At 43.1% G+C, this 24,244-nt stretch overlaps 1 long non-coding RNA gene across 1 annotated transcript; it reads right to left on the bottom strand.

Moving 5' to 3' along the window:
- Positions 1-16,241: 16,241 nt before the first annotated feature.
- On the bottom strand, positions 16,242-18,272 carry LOC127300298 (uncharacterized). The gene is made up of 3 exons (XR_007851089.2): positions 17,806-18,272; positions 17,437-17,716; positions 16,242-16,792 (listed from the first exon to the last, which is right to left on the bottom strand). It is a non-coding gene; the product is annotated as an uncharacterized lncRNA (long non-coding RNA).
- Positions 18,273-24,244: the final 5,972 nt, after the last annotated feature.

Raw genomic sequence — 24,244 nt, 5'->3', positions numbered from 1 at the left:
CAAAGTATATGATGCAAGAGCTTAAACAAGAGCACATCAATTGCCAAGTATCAAGTTACTCAAGACATCATACCAATTACTACATGTAGCATTTTCCGTTTCCAACCATATAACAATTAACGAAGCAGTTTCAACCTTCGCCATGAAAATTAAAAGCTAAGAACACATGTGTTCATATGAACCAGCGGAGCGTGTCTCTCTCCCACACAATGAATGCTAGGATCCATTTTATTCAAACAAAACAAAAACAAAAACAAACCGACGCTCCAAGCAAAGTACATAAGATGTGACCGAATAAAAATATAGTTTCAAGAGAAGGAACCTGATAATTTGTCGATGAAGAAGGGGATGCCTTGGGCATCCCCAAGCTTAGATGCTTGAGTATTCTTGAAATATGCAGGGGTGAACCACCGGGGCATCCCCAAGCTTAGACTTTTCACTCTTCTTGATCATAGTATATCATCCTCCTCTCTTGACCCTTGAAAACTTCCTCCACACCAAACTCAAAGCAACTCATTAGAGGGTTAGTGCATAATCAAAATTCACATGTTCAGAGGTGGCACAATCATTCTTAACACTTCTGGACATTGCCCAAAGCTACTGGAAGTTAACGGAATAAAGAAATCCATCCAACATAGCAAAAGAAGCAATGCGAAATAAAAGGCAGAATCTGTCAAAACAGAACAGTCCGTAAAGACGAATTTTATTGAGGCATCAGACTTGCTCAAATGAAAATGCTCAAATTGAATGAAAGTTGCGTACATATCTGAGGATCACTCACGTAAATTGGCATAATTTTCTGAGTTACCTACAGAGAATTTTGCCCAGATTCGTGACAGCAAAGAAATCTGTTTCTGCGCAGTAATCCAAATCTAGTATGAACTTTACTATCAACAACTTTACTTGGCACAACAAAACACAAAACTAAGATAAGAAGAGGTTGCTACAGTAGTAAACAACTTCCAAGACACAAATATAAAACAAAGTACTGTAGCAAAATAACACATGGGTTATCTCCCAAGAAGTTCTTTCTTTATAGCCATTAAGATGGGCTCAGCAGTTTTAATGTTGCACTCGCAGGAAATAGTATTTGGAGCAAAAAGAGAGCATCAAGAAGCAAATCCAAAACACATTTAAGTCTAACATGCTTCCTATGAAGAGGAGTCTTGTACACAAATGAATTCATGAAGAACAAAGTGACAAGCATAAGAGGATAAAACACGAGTAACTTCAAGATTCTCAACATAAAGAGGGGAAACTTAATATTATTAAGGTGCATATAACCATATTTCCCTCTCTCATAATAACTTTCAGTAGCATCATTGATGAAATCCACAATATACCCATCACTTAAAACATTCTTATCATGGTTCATATGCATAGAAGTATCATTAATTTTGGCATAAGAAGAGTTATTCTCATTAATAATAATTGGAGCAAGATTATTATCAAGAATTTGAACATGGTAAACAAGTTGCATATTAGAAGAATTGTTTTTGGTAATCCAATCATGACTATGACAAGTTTCATAAGGATAGTTATAACCTATATCATAGCATTCTTTATAATAATCATCAAAGATCGGAGGCACAGTGTCATCATAAGAAATAGAATAGTTATCTTTCACAGTCGGTTTATCTATGACCATACCATCATTGTTATTAGAAGGAGATGTATCAAACACATAATGATCAGTAGCAAAAGGATTTTCAAACACCTCTTCCCCAAGCTTAGAGCTTTCTATATCATTATGGGAGGAAGCATGGATAGCACTGACACTATGGCAATTATTATCATCATCATTTTCAGAATTAGTTTCCCAGAGATTTGCAATATCAAAAGTAATGTGCCCATTCAAATCATGATCGCTAATGTATGTAAAGGGCATAGGAAGATCATCGTATTCAGATTCATTATCACAATAATTATTAGGAGCAACATACTTACGGTTACCTAGCGTTATCTCATTCACGCGAGGATACGCCGTTACCTCTTTCTTTTTATTCTTCTTCTTCTTCTTCTTCGTTCCCTTTTTCCTCTTCTTCTTCTCTTCCTTCTCCTCGTTCCCTTTTTTAGGAGGAAGAGGCTTGAAGGGTGGCTTGTCCGCATAACCTGATTTACTTTCAGAAACAATAGAAGAAACTTGGCAGGATCCCTCCTTTTCATTAATTAGTTGAAAACAAACAGCGGTCCTATCATATTTTGGCAAGGTGTCATCTTCTAAAATATTTTGTATGTAAGTATTTGTATGGCTATTATCAATGCAATAAGAAAAACACCCATGCAGGACATCATCAATATCAAGATCACTCATATGTAACAAAGAGATTTTTCTCAACAGTTCTTCACACCCCAAAAATAAAGTAAGTTCATCATGCTGATTAGGAGTAATTTCATCATCACAATACAAATTTGCAGCACTCATTGGGTTCAAATTATCATTGGAGGAGCATTGAAAATTAAAATGACCCACTTCATGGCAAACTTCACAAATAAAAGGATAGAGGGCACAAACTTTTTTACCAAGATCATCTAAAGCCCTAAACCACTTTCTAGTTTTTTCATTAGCATGATGGATACAATATTGATCTTTGATTTGATTAATTCCACAAGGTCTATGTATTCCACAAAAATTAACATGCTTATAAGAAATAGCATTCTTAGGAGTTTGAGCATGCTTATTGCAATAATTAACAACAATTTCATTCTTCATGCAAGCCTCTTTAAAAGGTTCATGATACTTATCAAAATTCTTTTTAGGCAATTCAAAATGAGAAGCAAAGGCTTTATAAAGATTTGCAGCAACTTGAGAGTCAATACCATAAGTAGCACTCATATTTCGAAATTTATCGGTATCCATAAAAGCTTCAATGCATTCATAATCATAATTTATACCTGACTCTTTACCTTTGTCGTTCTCCCATCCTTCAGCGTTGTCCTCAATCCGATCAAGAAGATCCCACCTAGCTTTAACCTCCTTGCTTGTGAAAGATCCCTCCGAACACGCGTCCATATAGTCCTTGTGTTGTCCTGAAAGCCTCGCATAAAAATTATTAACAATAACATTACGGGGGAGCTCATGAATGGGACATTTGAGCATTAGTGATTTCAATCTCCCCCACGCTTGAGAGATACTCTCTCCATCACGAGGATAAAAGTTATAAATATAATTTCTATCAATATGCACTTCATGAGGAGGATAAAATTTAGAATAAAAGAGAGGTACAATTTCCTCCCAACCAAGAGAATGACTATTCTCCAGCAATTTATACCAATGCGCCGCTTTACCAGACAGCGAAATAGAGAATAGCTTCTTCTTCACTTCATCCATAGAGATACCTGCACACTTGAATAACCCGCATAATTCATGCAAAAATAGTAAATGATCTCCAGGATGGATAGTTCCATCCCCTTTATAGCGGTTATCCATAACACGTTCAATAATTTTCATAGGTATTTTATACGGAATACTTTCAGCAGGTGAATTTAAAATATCAGAAGCATCATTAGAGTTATCGCATATGGGAGATAAAGCATTATCAGAACAAATTTTCTCCCCTAAAGATGGGAAGCCAAAAAGATCACAGAAACTAGCTTCCCCAAGCTTAGACTTATTCATAGTATTAGCAGTGATTGTGTTCATACCAATAATATTGCTACTAGCATGCAAATGAGGTTCCATAGGTTCTTTAATTTTTGCATCACACAATTCATGTCTTAGCTTAGGAAATAAATTAAGAAGCTCATAGTTATATTCCATTATGCCTAACTAGTGTAAAACAAGAAACAAAAAGATGCAATTGCAGGATCTAAAGGAAATAGCTTCGAGCACAAACACAATGGCGCCAGAAAAGTACTGTTACCTGGAACCGGAGTATGAGTGCCTTTTACCTTTCCTCCCCGGCAACGGCTCCAGAAAATAGCTTGATGTCTACGCCCCCTCCTTTTCCTGTAGACAGTGTTGGGCCTCCAAGAGCAGAGGTTTGTAGAACAGCAGCAAGTTTTCCCTTAAGTGGATCACCCAAGGTTTATCGAACTCAGGGAGGAAGAGGTCAAAGATATCCCTCTCATGCAACCCTGCAACCACAAAGCAAGAAGTCTCTTGTGTCCCCAACACACCTAATAGGTGCACTAGTTCGGCGAAGAGATAGTGAAATACAGGTGGTATGAATAAGTATGAGCAGTAGCAACGGCACCAGAAAAGTGCTTTGCCCAGGACAAGAAACAAGCGTAGTAACGCAAAGAAAGTAGTAACGCAAAGAAACAAGTAAACAAGCAGCGATAGCGATATTTAGGAACAAGGCCTAGGGATCATACTTTCACTAGTGGACACTCTCAACATTGATCACATAACAGAATAGATAAATGCATACTCTACACTCTTTTGTTGGATGATGAACACCATTGCGTAGGATTACACGAACCCTCAATGCCGGAGTTAACAAGCTCCACAATTCAATGTTCATATTTAAATAACCTTAGAGTGCATGAAAGATCAACACGACTAAACCAAGTACTAACATAGCATGCACACTATCACCTTCACACTATGTAGGAGGAATAGATCACATCAATACCATCATAGCAATAGTTAACTTCATAATCTACAAGAGATCATAATCATAGCCTACGCCAAGTACTAACACGGATGCACACACTGTCACCATTACACCGTGCAGGAGGAATAAAACTACTTTAATAACATCACTAGAGTAGCACATAGAATAGTAGTGATACAAAACTCATATGAATCTCAATCATGTAAAGCAGCTCGTGAGATTATTGTATTGAGATACATGGGAGAGAGATGAACCACATAGCTACAGCGGAGCCCTCAGCCTCGGGGGTGGATTACTCCCTCCTCATCATGGAGGCAGCGATGGCGGTGAAGATGGCGGTGAAGACGGCGGTGGAGATGGCTCCGGGGGCAATTCCCCGTCCCGGCAGGGTGCCGGAACAGAGAGTTCTGTCCCCCGAATTGGAGTTTCGCGACGGTGGCGGCGCCCCTGGAGTCTTTCTGGAGTTTCGTCAATTGGTACTGCGTTTTTAGGTCGAAAGGGGTTTTATAGGCGAAGAGGTGGCGCAGGAGGGCTGACAGGGTGGCCACACTATAGGGGGGTGCGGGCCCCCCTTGGCCGCGCCGGCCTATGGTTTGGTGGGCCTGTGCCCCCTCTCCGACTCTTCTTCGGTGTTCTGGAGCCTTCCGGGAAAAATAGGAGGTTTGGCGTTGATTTCGTCCAATTCCGAGAATATTGCCCGAACAGCCTTTCTGGAACCAAAAACAGCAGAACAAAGAATCGGCCTTTCGGCATCTCGTCAATAGGTTAGTTCCAGAAAATGCATAAATATGACATTAAGTGTGAACAAAACATGTTGGTATTGTCATAAAACAAGCATGGAACATCAGAAATTATAGATACGTTGGAGACGTATCAATGATAACAAAGTTAGGAAAAACTGAGGCAGCCTCAGTTAGAGTGGACACGATTATATGTCTACAGGGACGGTGTAAGCGAACCAAAGCTCATGCACAACAGATTTGTACACAGAAATGGTTCGCTGAACCCTCCCTGTAAAAATCTGTGCCCACCAATTCATCATAGGCGAAGAAACAGATTCCAGATCTGAACTTGAACACATTCTAGATTATTTGCAAAATTAAACGGTTGATATCTTTTGATTCGTGCATAAAATAACTGATTGAGATCCTATGATTACTTGCATAAATTAACTGATTGAGATCCCATTATTACTTGCATAAATTAACCGAACGGCCGAACCCCAAATCTTAAACGAAATCAAGGAGGGATCAAAGCAAAATGGAATAAAATCGGCGCAAATATTAGCCCAGTACTCATCCATCCACAGATCCATCTACACCAGCACAAATAGGGTTCAAAAAGGAATGGGGAACAAAAAAGGAAGCAAACCGTAGTTACCTCGTTCCATGGGTCCTCCATGGAGGTGTCGTAGGGGTTCGGGGGCGGGACGTACGGCACCGGCTCGTAGGGATCATATCCCGGCGGGATCTGACCGCCACCGGTGGCAGCAGCCTCTGATGCACCGGCGGAGGCGGCGGCGATGTCCGTTGAGGGGACGGCGGTGACATCCGTTGAGGGGACGGCGTCGAAGAGGGATGCGTCGCGCTTGGAGCCGACGGCGCCGTGGACGATGGGATTGGCATTCTCCTTGTCCATCTCACCGGCAGAGGAGAGGGAGAGGGAGAGGGTTTTTTGCTTTGGAGAAGATGATGGGACGTGAGAGAGGCGGCGTTGCGTAGGCGAGTGAGAGTGACAGAGATAGTGGGAGGAGGCGTCTATAAAGGCAAGGGGTGGTTAATGCGACCCGCGTCCTACGCGTCCACCGCTGCACATCTGCACGTCTTGGACTTCTGCAATGCGACACGCGTCCACGATTGCACATCTTCCATTTCTGCACCGCAACACGCGTCCTCGAGTCTAACCCTGGAAATTTAGATATACTCAGGTATAACCTCGAGTATTATACTAACATTTTGTGTGTGCTCAGTTTTCCCCTTGAGTGCTAATACTGGCTAGTGCAATATGCTCAGTTTTACCCTCAAGTAGCTGGTCAACAGACAGTCAACAAATGAGATTAACTAGTTAAATGAGTCATTTAATGTGCAAAAAATTCCGAAAAATAGTGGCACATACTCATGGAGTCTTTACCACAAATTGCTAGTTCTCAAAACATAGATAAGTCATAGATAAATCAAGTTTTACCACAAATTGCCACTTCTCAAAGGCCTTCTCAAATCACCTAGTAGCTATGAAGGTGCATGGTTTTCCACAATAAGCCCTTCCCAAAACAGCTTTCCACAAAACATACTTTGTCTAAATGAGGCCACAATTCTCACACTCATGTATATTTGTATTGCAAATAGTTTGAGATAGGCCAAGATGGGTTTTATTGTACAAAACACGCATTTTCCATTTTTTAAATCTCATATTTGAATCCCTTAGTCTGTTTATTACATAGGTGCCCTTGGTTTCTTGATACTACTCAGTTTTTCCCTCTCCCTCCACAAATTCTCTCACACGTGCAACATTGCCCTGATTGGTCTAGCCCATATCACGCGGATCGTGCCCGCCGACCGTTGATCGTATGATCTAACGGGCAGGATAACCCCTCTCTCTCTCTGTCTGCGGTTACCTTCCACTCTCTAAGTATGCTAAAGGGCAGTTTTCCGTATTCATTTTCACGCGCTAAAAATTATAAACTCTTTTAGGCATTACTTTTCATGCAAAAAATGATAAACCATCACCGATTTGTTGTAGCCATTAATTTTCACGCAAAAAATGATAAACCATCACCGATTTGTTGTAGCCATTAATTTTCACGAAAAAAATGATAAACCATCACCGATTTGTTGTAGCAATTAATTTTCACGAAAAAATGATAAACCATCACCGATTTGTTGTAGCCATTAATTTTCACGCAAAAAATGATAAACGAACCAATCTATCTATCTCTGTATTTGAAGTTTGGAAGGGTTCACCATCTAGTTATGTTAACTTTCGAGGTTTTGACCTGAAAACAAATGGGTATTATAAAGGGAAATAAAAGTTCAAAAAAATGTAAAAACGAAACAATCTACCTATCTTTGTATAGAAGATCGTCTGTATGATTTTTGAGGTCATTTAGAGAAGGTAGAAAAAAAATCCCTTTTGAGAAGGTCGAAAAAGCTGGTTTCAGTGAGACCTAACCAAATTTGGCATACATTATGCCATATCTATAACAACAAGGAATATCTAAAAGGGAAAGTTTCACAAAATTTGAAGTTTATGGCGAAAATGATGCCATACATGATGCTGTTTTTCGAGGTTTTGACCTGAAAATCAATTGGTTATTATAAAGGGAAATAAAAAGTTTGAAAAATATAAAAACGAAACAATATATCTATCTATGTATAGAAGATCAGCTGTATGAAATTTGAGTTCATTTAGAGAAGGTAGAATAAATCACCTTGTTAGAAAAGCTGGTTTCAGTGAGACGAAACGGCATGCGTTTAAGCAAAGTGATTTTTTCGAACATCTCCAAATGACCCCAAATTTGCCATACATGATGTCATACGTGTAACAACAAGGAACCCTATCTAAAAAGTGTCAAAAAAGTTTGCCCAACCGTATAGCTCTATCAAAAAGAACCTCACCATGGCGCTAGTATAATTTTGGGCTTAGTTACAAACTTTCGTTACCTAACCTTCAACACGAAACTTGTTTCAAATCACTTTTGGCGTACAAGAAACAAATCCCTCCTTGATTCGAGCACCACAGCCTCCAAACTTTGCCGATGCCGATATCAGCATGGTCAGAACGGCTATGCTCGCCGCCACTGTTAGGTCATCGTCGGGATGCACCCTCAATCCCGTCCCCTCATTCGATCACTGACACACCAGAGATACCGCCGAGGCCAATGCCGAACGTACATGCTGATGCCAATGCCGAACATGCATCCACGCCGATGTGGGCACGGCCACGCCGCCCCGCTATGCTGGACGCCACAGACCACCGCGAGGTCTTTCCCTTCGCCACCACACTCTTCTAGCACCCATCTATATACGCCAGAAAGGAGAGACACTAGTTTTCTCTACATTGCTCGCGTTCGTGTCGGACACGGTCAGTCAAAGTTTTGAGGTAGTCGTCGATGTCGTCGACCATTTCTTCTCTTCTTTGCATGGTTAAACGCGTCTAGTTCATATCTATCTAATGCGTCTGGTCTCGCCTCATGCAGTTCTTTGTGGACGTCGATCTCATCTCGGCACCCTGCATGCCACCTCCTCCGTGCCATCGCTGTAGAGCTCCGTTTAAAAATCTATTCCTACCCATGTATTGCCCCTTGTATCAGCGCCATGGCCCACTTGTCATTCGATATACCGAAGCCCCACTCGTGCGCGTTTTGGTCAGGGATACAACGATGCTTACGGTCAAACAAAGATGGATGGTCTGACGTGTCTTTGCGGGCTCTACGTGGCCCCACTAGTCAGAAGATAACGGTCAACCGTCGGGCAACCGGCCGTTACAACACCTGTGATGGTTTCAGACAAGGTCTTGGGGAAAACTGAGGAAAAACTAAGGAGCTGGGGAAAACTGAGCACAACTAAGGAACCGGGGGCACGAAAATAGAAATCCCATTTGTTTTATTACACCACTCAACATTTATATGAGCCTGAAATCTCTTCAATAGACCTAAATTGTAAGGAACAACCCATTTGTTGGTAAGCTTAACAGTTCCCTTGTTTCTGAGAACAAAACGACCGTCATCGCGGCGACGATAAACTGGGAACCCTTTGTCATCTACCAAAGTCTCATCATTATAAGCCTTAGGGAAACGTTTTGAACAAATTCCTTCTTTCATACAGGGAATATTTACATTAAGACTACCACAAGGACCATGTACCATAAACTCATCCACAAGAACATAACCTAACGGATCCTTTTCTGGATCAGGAAGCTCAGCACATACAAAACTATCAATCAGTGCGAACGATGGTTCTTTCGTATTCCTTTTTAGCCATATAAGAGTATGTGTATGCGGTAAGCCTCTTTTCTGAAACTCAACAGCATAAAGATCTGCAATAGAAAGGAGTATGAGAAAAAAATTAGAAGATATTGCACTAACAGTAGATGAAATAAAGAAGAGACCCAAAGAAAATACACAAGGTACCATAGCAATGAGAGAACAAAACTAAAGAATTAAGACAACTGGTAACTTAGAATACACAGTTAGATATAATGGAATTTCGTGTATATGTACTTGTTATCAAGTTTTCAGTAAATGAAACAAATCTATATTCCTAGTATATGCATAGAATTTTATATGATTTTGAGTGGATATTTAATGTTTTAGAAATTTGAGCAGCGGAAGAGTGCTGTTGGACTGGGACTAACAGGCATGGTCAGAAGAATAAATATGTATGATGATGGTGAGTAGTAGAAATGAAATAACTTAGATCATGAAGGTGGCAATGTACATAAGCAGTATGGGTGTAAGCAGTGGTATGTTATTATAAATGTAAGAACATACTTTCTAGTCAGTAAAAAGAAGAGGAGTAAAACATAACAATATTTTCCTCAATCAGTCTATTTAAATCATCAGACAATGTCGATCTCTCTGGCCGCGCCCTCTAGCATGCAATGTGACCGAAACATACAATTAGCTGAATGGATAGATAGGTTACTTTTTCTATAGAAATAATCTAGGACAACTATAGTGCGAGTGGTACCTAGAAAGCAGAAAGAACAACAACAAGATCCATGGAACATGCATGACATAGAATTGGCCCTAAACAATACAGAAAGACAAATAAGTGAATTACACTTACATGCTTTGATAGGGCCAAACAGTTCACCACTCTTGACCTCAGTAAGAAATTCGTTGTACTTCATATGGAAAACTCTTGTAACAATATTAGGGCGATATGAGCACAACACACTGTGGTCGTCCAAAATATAGTAAGAAGTACCTACATGAGTATCCCTCTTAAAGCATCAGAATCCAGTACCACAGTTTCATGCTACAAAAATAGAACAACAAAATTTAGGAGGAAACCTTCAAGGGTAATCCTTCTCCAAAATGAAATGAACATAAATCGAAAATAGTATTCCATGAATGTGCAGGAACATATGAAATAGAACGGTCAAGCTGGAAATCATATGGAATTCCATCAACATACACATTTCTCTGTTCGTTGGCGGTTCTGATGGCTAGCATAGCTGATTGGTGATTTTCAAAAGAGACAATGATTTTCTCCTCTGTGGATGGGTGTGACGCCCCAAAACCGGTACCATGAGGATCCCAGCGAATCCGCCGAAATCCGCACGATATCGATTTTAGGAGACGCACCACCAAGCGCCTCGTACACGCCGAAGCATGCACGCGATGCGGGTGGAATCATTCACGAGAGGTAACATTACAACAGGGTTACAATAGAGCCCACAAGAGACATATATATTACAACAACGACTCCAACGAGTCAAGATACAAATATACAACATAAGATCCAAATCATACAGAAGATCAAATACATCCGAGTACGGACAAGATACAAATTTGGACTAAGAGTCCTGAAGATAACCAATGGCGTCCATAACCCTGCCTGTGCCAAGCGGAAGGGTAACCTTGCTAGCGTCGTTCTTCATCATACCGATCTTCATACCGCCCGGTTATATCCCGTAGAAAGCAATAAGTACGGGTTCGTACTTAACAAGACTTCAAGACGTATAAGCATTCGTCAACCGATGCGTCCTTTGTACTTGAGGCACGCAGGGGACTTAGAGGACGCAAGAGGAACGTCATAGGCAATATGGTGGGGTTAAGCGGCAGCGCGCAAGCACTATAAACCTATAGAGACACTCTACAACAGTCGTCTATCAGAGAAGGTGAGAGAGCGCACAAACTAACAGTTCTATACTCTGCAAACATAACACAGCCGATGTGTTCCCCCCTCGCAAGGAAGTACTTAAAAGGGCACTCACACGGTGGACAAGTTTTAACCATTTATTATTGGAGTTGTGCTAACTTACTACGCAAGTTATTATGATTGAAACAGCAGGTGTAAGTTATCTATGGTCGAGTCATACAGCTCCAAGTCGTCCATAACCGCGGACACGGCTTATCGATAAGATTTATCCCTGCAGGGGTGCCCAAATGTGCCCACACGCACGATCAACCCACTTGCGACAGGTGGATATCACGACTCGCACTCTCCTTCACGACAACAATGTCCAGAAAGCCACCTAACCAAGTTGAACCCGTATCGAAGTCCGGTAGTATCTCGAAACGGACCTAGCTATTGCGTGCACGGCTTCCGAGGGTCAAAACACACATAGGGGCGAATGACCCGCTTCAGCATGCGATAAACGCTCAGGCCGCAAACCTATACGTGCATACCAGAAACAAGGGATACAAGGCTCACTGGGCTTCCCAAAATAAATAAGTAACAGGCTGGCATGCACGCAAACAACAAATGGTAAAACATTACAAACTAGTTGTGGCCACTGGACAAAGCTGTAGATTCCGGCAGTGGTCGAGGGGAGACCCAGAAACATACCCACGTGTGGTTAGAGCGCTCAGTCTCGGAACAGATAACAAGAACTCGGGGTCCTAGATTTCATGGAAACACAAGTGAGCCGTCATAAAACGAGCAACTGACCCACCGATGCCTCCGCTAGCAACTATTAACAAGTAACCATGATATCCTTAACATATATATCCATAAACCATGTGTCATGTTCCCCAACAGATAACCCGATAAGATAGCAGTAATGGTAACACGATATAAACAGCGCTAGCATGCACTACGACTCGCAAGGCGGACCCGATAACCAAACAATAGCTGTAGGTGGTTGGTGGAGGCAATATAGGCTGCTTGAGGTAACAAGTGGAAGGGACACGTGACAAGAACGCAACTTAAGGATAGCAGGAGGGAGAAGGAAAATAAAATAGGTGAGCGACTTGCAGGGGCAGGAGTATAAGGGAAATGCTTGCTGTTAAAGCTTGCCGAGGAACATCAGGAGAACTCGTCGTATCTCACCACACCACTTCGCGATCCTATCCGGAAGAAGCAAATCTTGGAACACACATCGGAGGCAAATCTTACTACTACGGATAAAGAAGATCCAAAGATGTTCATGATGATATGCATGACATGGCATAGATGGTGCAATGCATCTTATCCAATTTAAGCGGAGTCGGAACCGGACAAACAATTAGGTTGGAGTTGCATTTCTACGGGCAAATTTAAGGGTGGATTAGCATGGCAAACATGGCAGGGGTGAGCTACATCAATATTAAACGGAGCGGGAAAACCGTAGTCGGTATCCGAAATACTCCGCATATATGTGAGGTGGACATGCATATCTATCAACGTGCGACATGATGCGAGATGCAAACAGATGAATGAATGGCATAATCATGTTCCTTGCATTTTTCTCGATCAAAATTCATATACAACACTTTTAATTTGGAGTTATAGATTAAAAGTTATTAACGTATTAAGTTTTATTATTAATTAAAATAGAAAACGGGTTATTTATTTGGGGTAAGGGCCGAAAATAAAAATCTATCCAGGGAGGGACCTCGGGTTTGTTTTACAAAGGAGCGGGGGTTTTGTAGAAAAGCTTCCGCGAGAGGACCGCGGTTGAGGAAAGAATAGATGCAGGGGGCTATATGAAAAAGAATCGGATCCGGATACGGGAAAAGGATTCTCACCGCGGGGGTGGTTGGCCCGAGGCGCTCGACAGGTGGGGCCGGCGGCCGAGGTGGAAGTCGACGTGGCGAAGCATGTCCGCAACGCGCCGAAGGTGCTCGATGAAGAGACGCCGCTCGCGTTCCGGATGCGGTGGTCACCGGCGGCGACGTCGCGCGTGCGGCCGATGTTGAGGGTCCCCGGACGCGTGCGGGGTACCGTTCGACGCGCCTCGTCGATGCGGACAAGATGGAGGCGGCGCCGCCGGTTGGAGATCGTCGGAGGGGCGCCGGCGACGAGCAACTGCGAGCATGGCGTCGGCACGATGTCAAACGGGGAAGAGAGGGAGAGACGGGGATGGAGAGGATGTCCGGGGGTCTACGGGGTTACCCGCAGGCTCGAGGTGTCGATGGTTTGGCCGGAGGAGGTCGGTGGTCGCCGGAATCGGTGATTGTTGCCGCCGGGGTTGAGAACGGAATCCGCGAGTTCGCGCTCGATTGAGGGCCTCCTGTTCGATTCCGCGCACTGGAGGTAGGGGACGACGATGCGCACGAGATGGTGCCCTCGGTTCGACGGGGAGGGTTTGTGGCGGTGGGGCGACGGCGAGGCGGTGGTGGTGCGCTCGGTGGTTGAGAAAAGGAAACGAGAGAGGGAAGAGGATGAACGGCGACGGCGCGAGGGAGGAGGAAGAGAGGGGATGCTAGGGTTCCCGGGGAGGATAAGAAGGGGAGGGAGCGGTGGAGGCCGGTGCTGGTTGGACAAGGGAGGGAGGACCACGGCTCACGCCATCCTCGTGGGGAAGGAAGACGACAACGAGGAGGTCGGTCTCCTCGTCGAAGGGGTACTGTGCCGAAGGTGGGCTGGAAGGGTTGGGCCGAGGCTGGGCTGGTCCGTGAGAAAGAAAGGCCAGGGAGAGAGAGAGGCCCAAGGGAGAGAGGAGGGTTTTGTTCTTTTATGTTTTTCTGGTTTATTTTCTAAACATTATAAATCAAACCCAATTCTATTTTGAATTGAAACAAGGATGAGAATGAGATTTCAACTTTAGTTTTCAACATATTTATCTTATTTGTAAACAAAACAAACACTTTTAAAATTCAAACATTTCTTTGTTGAGAAGACTTAGTTATGAAATAAGAATATGAGAGAGAGAGATTAGGATTTTATCGAAAAGGAAAGGTAAGGGAGGGTTTATAAAATAGTTTTATTTAATTAAAAGCATGGATGATATGATGCATGATGCATGATGGTGCATAAAAGAAAAGAACAAGCAAATCTAGTAGGGGTACTACCCGGGGCCGTTACAATCGACACCACTAACAAGGAACCTCGCCCCGAGGTTCCACGCCATGGTACGGGGGAGAGAGGTGAACTACCGGATCTTCAGGCGACGTGTCGATCTCCTCGACACCACTAACAAGAAGTCTTGCTCCATGAAGGAAGGTCGACACCACTAACAAGAAGTCGTTGTTCTGCGGTTGTTGATGCGCTTCCGTCGGGATCCTCCGAAGATCGGACCTAATAGGTGAGGGGCAAGATCGTCCAACCCGCGTCGGAACCAAAGACTCAGAGAAACAGATAAGAGAAGATTCAAACTCGCAAAAGTAAGAGGAGAAAGAATACAGATAAGGAGGAAATAGAGCTAATCAGATCTATCCAACGAATTTTAGAAAATAGGTTTTTGACACTCTAAACTCAACGACCGTTGGCAAGGTTATCCTACAGGCTGGACTAGTGGGGTACCGTCAACCTGAGGCTCTGATACCAACTTGTGACGCCCCAAAACCGGTACCATGAGGATCCCAGCGAATCCGCCGAAATCCGCACGATATCGATTTTAGGAGACGCACCACCAAGCGCCTCGTACACGCCGAAGCATGCACGCGATGCGGGTGGAATCATTCACGAGAGGTAACATTACAACAGGGTTACAATAGAGCCCACAAGAGACATATATATTACAACAACGACTCCAACGAGTCAAGATACAAATATACAACATAAGATCCAAATCATACAGAAGATCAAATACATCCGAGTACGGACAAGATACAAATTTGGACTAAGAGTCCTGAAGATAACCAATGGCGTCCATAACCCTGCCCAGGCCAAGCCGGAAGGGTAACCTTGCTAGCGTCGTTCTTCATCATACCGATCTTCATACCTGCCCGGTTATATCCCGTAGAAGCAGCAATAAGTACGGGTTCGTACTTAACAAGACTTCAAGACGTATAAGCATTCGTCAACCAGTCGTCCTTTGTACTTGAGGCACGCAGGGGACTTAGAGGACGCAAGAGGAACGTCATAGGCAATATGGTGGGGTTAAGCGGCAGCGCGCAAGCACTATAAACCTATAGAGACACTCTACAACAGTCGTCTATCAGAGAAGGTGAGAGAGCGCACAAACTAACAGTTCTATACTCTGCAAACATAACACAGCCGATGTGTTCCCCCCTCGCAAGGAAGTACTTAAAAGGGCACTCACACGGTGGACAAGTTTTAACCATTTATTATTGGAGTTGTGCTAACTTACTACGCAAGTTATTATGATTGAAACAGCAGGTGTAAGTTATCTATGGTCGAGTCATACAGCTCCAAGTCGTCCATAACCGCGGACACGGCTTATCGATAAGATTTATCCCTGCAGGGGTGCCCAAATGTGCCCACACGCACGATCAACCCACTTGCGACAGGTGGATATCACGACTCGCACTCTCCTTCACGACAACAATGTCCAGAAAGCCACCTAACCAAGTTGAACCCGTATCGAAGTCCGGCCGTATCTCCGAAACGGACCTAGCTATTGCGTGCACGGCTTCCGAGGGTCAAAACACACATAGGGGCGAATGACCCGCTTCAGCATGCGATAAACGCTCAGGCCGCAAACCTATACGTGCATACCAGAAACAAGGGATACAAGGCTCACTGGGCTTCCCAAAATAAATAAGTAACAGGCTGGCATGCACGCAAACAACAAATGGTAAAACATTACAAACTAGTTGTGGCCACTGGACAAAGCTGTAGATTCCTAAGTGGTCGAGGGGAGACCCAGAAACATACCCACGTGTGGTTAGAGCGCTCAGTCTCGGAACAGATAACAAGAACTCGGGGTCCTAGATTTCATGGAAACACAAGTGAGCCGTCATAAAACGAGCAACTGACCCACCGATGCCTCCGCTAGCAACTATTAACAAGTAACCATGATATCCTTAACATATATATCCATAAACCATGTGTCATGTTCCCCAACAGATAACCCGATAAGATAGCAGTAATGGTAACACGATATAAACAGCGCTAGCATGCACTACGACTCGCAAGGCGGACCCGATAACCAAACAATAGCTGTAGGTGGTTGGTGGAGGCAATATAGGCTGCTTGAGGTAACAAGTGGAAGGGACACGTGACAAGAACGCAACTTAAGGATAGCATGAGGGAGAAGGCAAAATAAAATAGGTGAGCGACTTCTGCAGGGGCAGGAGTATAAGGGAAATGCTTGCCTGTTAAAGCTTGCTGAGGAACATCCGGAGAACTCGTCGTATCTCACCACACCACTTCGCGATCCTATCCGGGAAGAAGCAAATGCTGGAACACACATCGGAGGCAAATCTTACTACTACGGATAAAGAAGATCCAGCATGTTCATGATGATATGCATGACATGGCATAGATGGTGCAATGCATCTTATCCAATTTAAGCGGAGTCGGAACCCCGGACAAACAATTAGGTTGGAGTTGCATTTCTACGGGCAAATTTAAGGGTGGATTAGCATGGCAAACATGGCAGGGGTGAGCTACATCAATATTAAACGGAGCGGGGAAAACCGTAGTCGGTATCCGAAATACTCCGCATATATGTGAGGTGGACATGCATATCTATCAACGTGCGACATGATGCGAGATGCAAACAGATGAATGAATGGCATAATCATGTTCCTTGCATTTTTCTGATCAAAATTCATATACAACACTTTTAATTTGGAGTTATAGATTAAAAGTTATTAACAGATTAAGTTTTATTATTAATTAAAATAGAAAACAGGTTATTTATTTGGGGTAAGGGCCCGAAAATAAAAATCTATCCAGGGAGGGACCTCGGGTTTGTTTTACAAAGGAGCAGGGGGTTTTGTAGAAAAGCTTCCGCGAGAGGACCGCGGGTTGAGGAAAGAATAGATGCAGGGGGCTATATGAAAAAGAATCAGATCCAGATCTGGGAAAAGGATTCTCACCGCGGGGCTGGTTAGCCCGAGGCGCTGACAGGTGGGGCCCGGCGCTGAGGTGGAAGTCGACGTGGCGAAGCATGTCTGCAACGCGCTGAAGGTGCTCGATGAAGAGACGCCGCTCGCGTTCCAGATGCGGTGGTCACCGGCGGCAGACGTCGCGCGTGCGGCCGATGTTGAGGGTCCCTGGACGCGTGCGGGGTACCGTTCGACGCGCCTCGTCGATGCGGACAAGATGGAGGCGGCGCCGCCGGTTGGAGATCGTCGGAGGGGCGCCGGCGACGAGCAACTGCGAGCATGGCGTCGGCACGATGTCAAACGGGGGAAGAGAGGGAGAGACGGGGATGGAGAGGATGTCCAGGGGGTCTACGGGGTTACCCGGTAGCTCGAGGTGTCGATGGTTTGGCCGGAGGAGGTCGGTGGTCGCCGGAATCGGTGATTGTTGCCGCCGGGGTTGAGAACGGAATCCGCGAGTTCGCGCTCGATTGAGGGCCTCCCGGTTCGATTCCGCGCACCTGGAGGTAGGGGACGACGATGCGCACGAGATGGTGCCCTCGGTTCGACGGGGGAGGGTTTGTGGCGGTGGGGCGACGGCGAGGCGGTGGTGGTGCGCTCGGTGGTTGAGAAAAGGAAACAGAGAGGGGAAGAGGATGAACTGGCGACGGCGGCGCGAGGGAGGAGGAAGAGAGGGGATGCTAGGGTTCCTGGGGGAGGATAAGAAGGGGAGGGAGCAGGTGGAGGCCAGGCTGGTTGGACAAGGGAGGGAGGACCACGGCTCACGCCATCCTCGTGGGGAAGGAAGACGACAACGAGGAGGTCGGTCTCCTCGCTGAAGGGGTACCAGGCCGAAGGTGGGCTGGAAGGGTTGGGCCGGAGCTGGGCTGGTCCGGTGAGAAAGAAAGGCCAGGGAGAGAGAGAGGCCCAAGGGAGAGAGGAGGGTTTTGTTCTTTTATGTTTTTCTGGTTTATTTTCTAAACATTATAAATCAAACCCAATTCTATTTTGAATTGAAACAAGGATGAGAATGAGATTTCAACTTTAGTTTTCAACATATTTATCTTATTTGTAAACAAAACAAACACTTTTAAAATTCAAACATTTCTTTGTTGAGAAGACTTAGTTATGAAATAAGAATATGAGAGAGAGAGATTAGGATTTTATCGAAAAGGAAAGGTAAGGGAGGGTTTATAAAATAGTTTTATTTAATTAAAAGCATGGATGATATGATGCATGATGCATGATGGTGCATAAAAGAAAAGAACAAGCAAATCTAGTAGGGGTACTACCCGGGGCCGTTACAATGGGTGGATGGCGACATATGACGTAGGACTAAACCTATCTCTGACAGCATCAACAACCATAGAAATGGATCGACGATCAAACGGGGGAAGTGGTTCGAGAACAAAGCAGCAGTGTAGAGGTGCACATAACCTAGTTGAATGTTGGACATCACCAAGGAAAACAGTAGCTGTGTCAAGACGTCCTGATTCCATCGGATATGTTTTGAGTTGTAGCTACAGAACTGTGTAGAGGTAAAAAAATGGTCGGAGGTCTTGGCTATTGATTTTTTTTGGATGAGACTATAGGAAGCAAGATTGGTAAAAATGATCAGTGGATGCATAGAGATTGGATAGACTGAAACTGGCTGTGGATGTGTTTATATAGGTCGATATGTGAAGGTAGTGGACTGGTGAGAAACTGATTTTTTTTCCATATGGCTGTTGGAGAGGTAACATGCATGTGGAGTAGTAAAGATGCGGGTTGTGTGCATGTTCTGGCAGAAATTGCAAACTTTGGATGTGAGTGGTTCTTTAAAGTACTCTTTATGGGCGAGCTGACTGGATGCAAGAGGTTTGGCTGTGTGTGTTGCTCTACTTGGTTGTTTTTTTGCTTGTTTACCTGAATCGGTTTGTTGCTTGCCATGGGTGCAGTAGTTGAGTAGATAACTACTGTCTAGAAAGGCATCGTCGTATGTGTAGTCACTCTCGAACTGGAGTTGGTTGTAAAGGAATAATTTTTAAAGTCGGTCTTATTGGTATGAGCGAGTCATAAGGAAAAGAAGTAAGTAGTTTCTCTCTATTCTGCATCTCCCCTGTGAGTTGATTTGCTTGCAGATGCGTTGCCATACTGATTAGCAAGCGCTGTTGCGTTAAAATATTATGATATAATGGCCTAGCTTATGGTCCAAATCGATTTTGAGCGCTGTGAGCGTTTTTTCACGTTATAGATGATAGGGTGGGACCTAATTTATGCCCAAGTAGAAGGGGTCTAGAGAAAAGAGTAAGATGGATTTGCAGTGTACGGCAAAGAAAAAAAACTTAATTTAAAAAGACACATTGTAGTTTTGTAGTGAGAAACAAAGAGTAGTCCATATACTTAGTGATTTATCTGAGGCGATTTGTTCATCTTGGATGGGAGTATCCTTTTTCAAACTGAAATGTTGGTACATCATTTCTATTTCCAATTTTGCCTGTTATTTTTTTCTTTTGGTCGAACTAATAAACTGAAGGGTGCGGAAAAATCTGGTATAAATCTGAATTTTTTATTTTGATAAAATACTGATCTGTAGGCTGGGTATCTTTGTGAAATACTTATTATCTAATTATCATAGTGCTGTTGTCCTTATTTGGAAATAATAGTTTTGAGGTATGCAGCACCAATCTTTGAAGAGGAAAAATTGGTAAGAGGTGCGGTCAGTTCTGTTGTGTGGTGTCGATATGTCGACCGTCAAGTAAAATTGAAATTAAAGATACAACTAAATTTGTATTAAAAAAATTATTTATATGTTATTTTTTCTGGATTTTCGGATGACCTTAACTGAACGGCGATAGTATGTAATGGATGATGGGAGACACGGCAAGTTTATTTATTAATACAACAAGTGGCACAGGCGTGAGTGCAGTACATAAAAAAAACGATACACGAAGCAAAGTAAATCATAGGGGTAGATTGTCATCGGTCCGTGCTGATGTAGTGGCTGCTTCAACTGTATCTTTTGGTTTACCAGTTGGACGCGATGGTTAGATTTATTGAATTCGTAAAATATGCCTGCAGCAGCAGGTAACAGAATATGTAAGCACAACACAGTATGTAGGCTGCTATTAGCATAGAAAATATATATTGTATATACATACCGTGCTGCAGCTATTTGGGTGCATGTTTTAGTCCAGTTCATCCATTCCAGATCTTGGTTTTATCTTTGTATACTCTGGGCTAACGATGTTGTGGAGAATAAAGGAAGCTAACTGTTCTAGACGTGTTGTTGGTGGTGTGGAACCAGTGTATTTGAGCACTCCGGTGGAAAGATCTGTTGGGTTGGTTGGTGGTTGGACAACTTCTATAGGTAAGACATCATCAAAGTTGGTGCAAGCATAAGCTAAGTGTGTAAGAAGTTCATCTTTGGCACGGCGGAGCTGTGTATTTTCACAGGCCGTTTTAGCGAGCTGTTGGTTGCTTTGGCATGCAGTTAAACCTGAACAACGAAGCCTTGTTCTGTTGGTGCGCATGGAATCATAGACAACAATATTTCCGCCTTCTGTAAGCATCCTGATGGCTCTGTCCGCCGCTCTTTCGAGCGCGTCTTCTTCACTTGTGAATGATTCGGCAGTGATCATTGTTGGTGCTACTTGAGGATGCTGTCCTGGGATCGGTATGTCAAGATTGATCCATGCGGTATGCCTCCGTGGGGTTGGTGTAGCTGATCCTTGGGAGTGGATGGTTATGTTGGCTCCCTCGGACATGTCTTATAGAATCCTCCTGCGGTTCAAGGTGATGAGCTGTTGGGAAGAAAAATAAATTTTCAACAGTAAACATGCTGAGTGTTTTGAATATAGCTGTCTATAAATTGAAGAAGAAGGTGCAATGGTTAGTATTATACCAACTGATCAGCATTCATTGTGAATGTAATATGGGTGTGATAGCGCTGATCCGGTCGTGGCTGAGTATGTTGCCAAGCGGATCGTTAGCATTTATATATAGGTAATGAGGAGTTTATGCATGCGAGACATGCACGCAAAAACGCGGTAGCTCTTATTGGAAAGGTACAGCCGGTGGTTATACATGCATGGTGACGTGTTGGTGGCTTTGCCATATGTGGCTTTGCATGTAGTTGCGGAGACGCGTGGATGCAACAGTCGAGTGTGGTGATCTATCTATTTTAAGCATGCAGATTCCGAGGAGCAGAGCGTTAGGTGGTTTGTTTTTGTGTGCATCATCATCATTTGAGTGTGTGTTTGGTTGGTAATTTTCCGATCGATAAAGAAATTAGAAAGAACTTTTTCTATGTTAAGAGATGGTACAAATTTCGATCAACAAATTTAGGTAAGTGAACTTTATATATATAGAATGGTGTAAAAATGTTCCGATCGATAAGGAAATTAAAAATAACATTTTGTATGCTAAGAGATGGTGTAAATTTCGATCAAGAAACTTAAGTAGTTGCGCTTTTCACCACTGGTTAATTAGCAGCTTTCTATTATTACTATCTGGGGTTACTTGCCTACTTGTGTCTGAGTGAATCGAGTTTTCATCTTGGCTGAGTGGTGTGGTGGTAAGGTAGTCTTAGTTGATTGCTTGTTTGGAGCTATGTGTTGTCAGACTTTGGCAGGTTGTAGACTGGGCCGTGCATGGTTGCATTGTTTCATTGAATAGGGCTTTTAGGTCCATCGTCTCAGAGATAGGTGTATGGTTTTTTGGTACGTGAGGTAGTGTGTACCTGACTCAATAAGTTGGCATTATATGATTGATTCAGTCTGCTGACAGGGTGTACAATTATTTTATAGTGGGGACGGGGGGTATTGATTCAGCTCTGCGCAACGATACCGCTGTAGGTGAAATATGCCTATGGCTGTGCATGCGTTGCCAGGGCGATTAGTAAGTGAGGCGGTATGCAGTAAATGAAATAAAATTGATGTGTGCTGTTTCTATATGTAGCACCATATATTGCATGGTGAAAAAGCAAAGTCCAAAACTAAAAGTTAGCGCAAAGAACAGTTTGTACACATCTTTAAAAGATATGTAAGGAAAGGGAGACTATATTGGCAACGAAGGATAATATAGTAAATTCTATTCCACAAAATATATATAAGTAGTCTAAATCTGAATTGTATACAAGAAATGAAGGTTTCGGAATTTCGAAGATGACTAAACCATATGATGATAGCAGCCGGAAGATTTCTATGCCTCTTATGCTAATCAATCGTAGTAGATGAGTTGATAATATTTTGGCTAAAAAAATGATTGTCTATCCGTTAAAAAAACTTGGGAGTTATGTCGCGCTTGCTCTCATACTTTTTGTTTACAGGGTAACATTATTTTTGATATTTCTACTTATTTTTCAATTCTCATTTAATCACACAGGGAGGAATAGTGGGTGCAAAGAGTACAAATTATATTTTTTGATATCTTTTTTATCAGATTAGAAGGGGTTCATATATCTGTCTATGAAATAGTTTGTTGGTATTTTTTTCCAGACGATCATTTCATCCGTAGTAATTTATGTTCTTCTTAAAATGCTTCTGATTGTAGGTAAGTGTTGTTTGTGGTGAACACATTACAGTAGGCACAGAAAATTTATTCAATGGAATAAGAAATTTTGGTATTAGAAAAGCAAAACCAATAAGTATGCCTTAAAAAAATCCCTTCATGAGGTGGCGGAGCTAGATAAAGGTAATGAGAAGTTCATGCTAATCTGGCCGTGGCTAAGTATGTTCCTAAGCGAAGTGTTAGCACTTATATATAGGTAATGAGAAGTTCATGCATGTGAGACACGCATGAAAAGACGTGGCAGCTCTTATTCAGAAGGTCCAACACTGGTAATTTTTTTTTTGCATGCATGGTGACGTGTTGGTGCCCTTGACATTTGTAGCGCTGCATGGAGTTACGGCGACGCGTGGATACAGCTGCTGACCGTGGTAACTTATTTATTTTAAGCATGTATACATGCTGCGAGGAGCACAGCATTTGCCAGTTTGTTTTTGTGTGCAGTACCATCAGTCGAGTGTTTGCTTGCTTCGTAGTAGTAGTATTAGCTTGCTAGCTTGCATGGAGGAATGAATGGACATTGATGACCTGCTCAAGTTTCATGCTTCAAACATAGAGGAAGACGCAGCTCGCCTAGACGCCATGCCTTGTCCCGTGTATCCTCTAGCTGGTAGGTTTTTTTTATCTTCCTTTGTTGCTGTTGCCTTGTTCTTGAGTTTTTATTCTGTTTTTTATTTGCAGGCAGTGTGCAAACGCTTGAAGTTTCGCACAGAGTCATACTGGATGAGGTGGCAAAAAAACTCCCAGTTATTGATCTCAGATTTGAGACATTCTATAGATATATGGGATTTTTTAGCAATGTGTATGGTTCTGTGCCTGACATGAACATTCCAGTGGAAATCCAGCATGTGTTCACCTCAAGTGAATTAGAGTATAACACTTTCCAGGCTGCAGAAGAAAAGGCCGCTGAATCCATGATTCGTTCGCTTGAAAGAACGTTTAATTTTGAGACAAAAGATCTTAACTGGTGGAACATGAGATGCTTCAATCGAGCTAGTTATAACTCTTGCAGTGGATGGAGGCGCGAGAAGGAAGAAGATCAGGAGCTGAGAATGAAAGTGGATGAATTAACAAAGGGGTGGCGCCGCACACTGGAGCGGGTTGATCGAATGCATGATGAAATCGGTTTTGCTCGGTCAACAGCTCTTCAAGATTGCGAACCTGAAACCATTGAACAGTCGTATGAAGAGATCTCTAACTCTTCATTTGCGGCTGTTAACTATGGTATAGTTGAGTTTGAAGAGACCGCTGGAAAGTACTAAGATGTTTTCTTTTC

Source organism: Lolium perenne, chromosome 5, assembly GCF_019359855.2.
Source record: "Lolium perenne isolate Kyuss_39 chromosome 5, Kyuss_2.0, whole genome shotgun sequence".
In the NCBI taxonomy this organism is placed as follows: domain Eukaryota; kingdom Viridiplantae; phylum Streptophyta; class Magnoliopsida; order Poales; family Poaceae; genus Lolium; species Lolium perenne.
The sequence above is the reverse complement of the archived record's forward strand: the minus strand, read 5'-3'. Positions and strand labels throughout refer to the sequence as shown.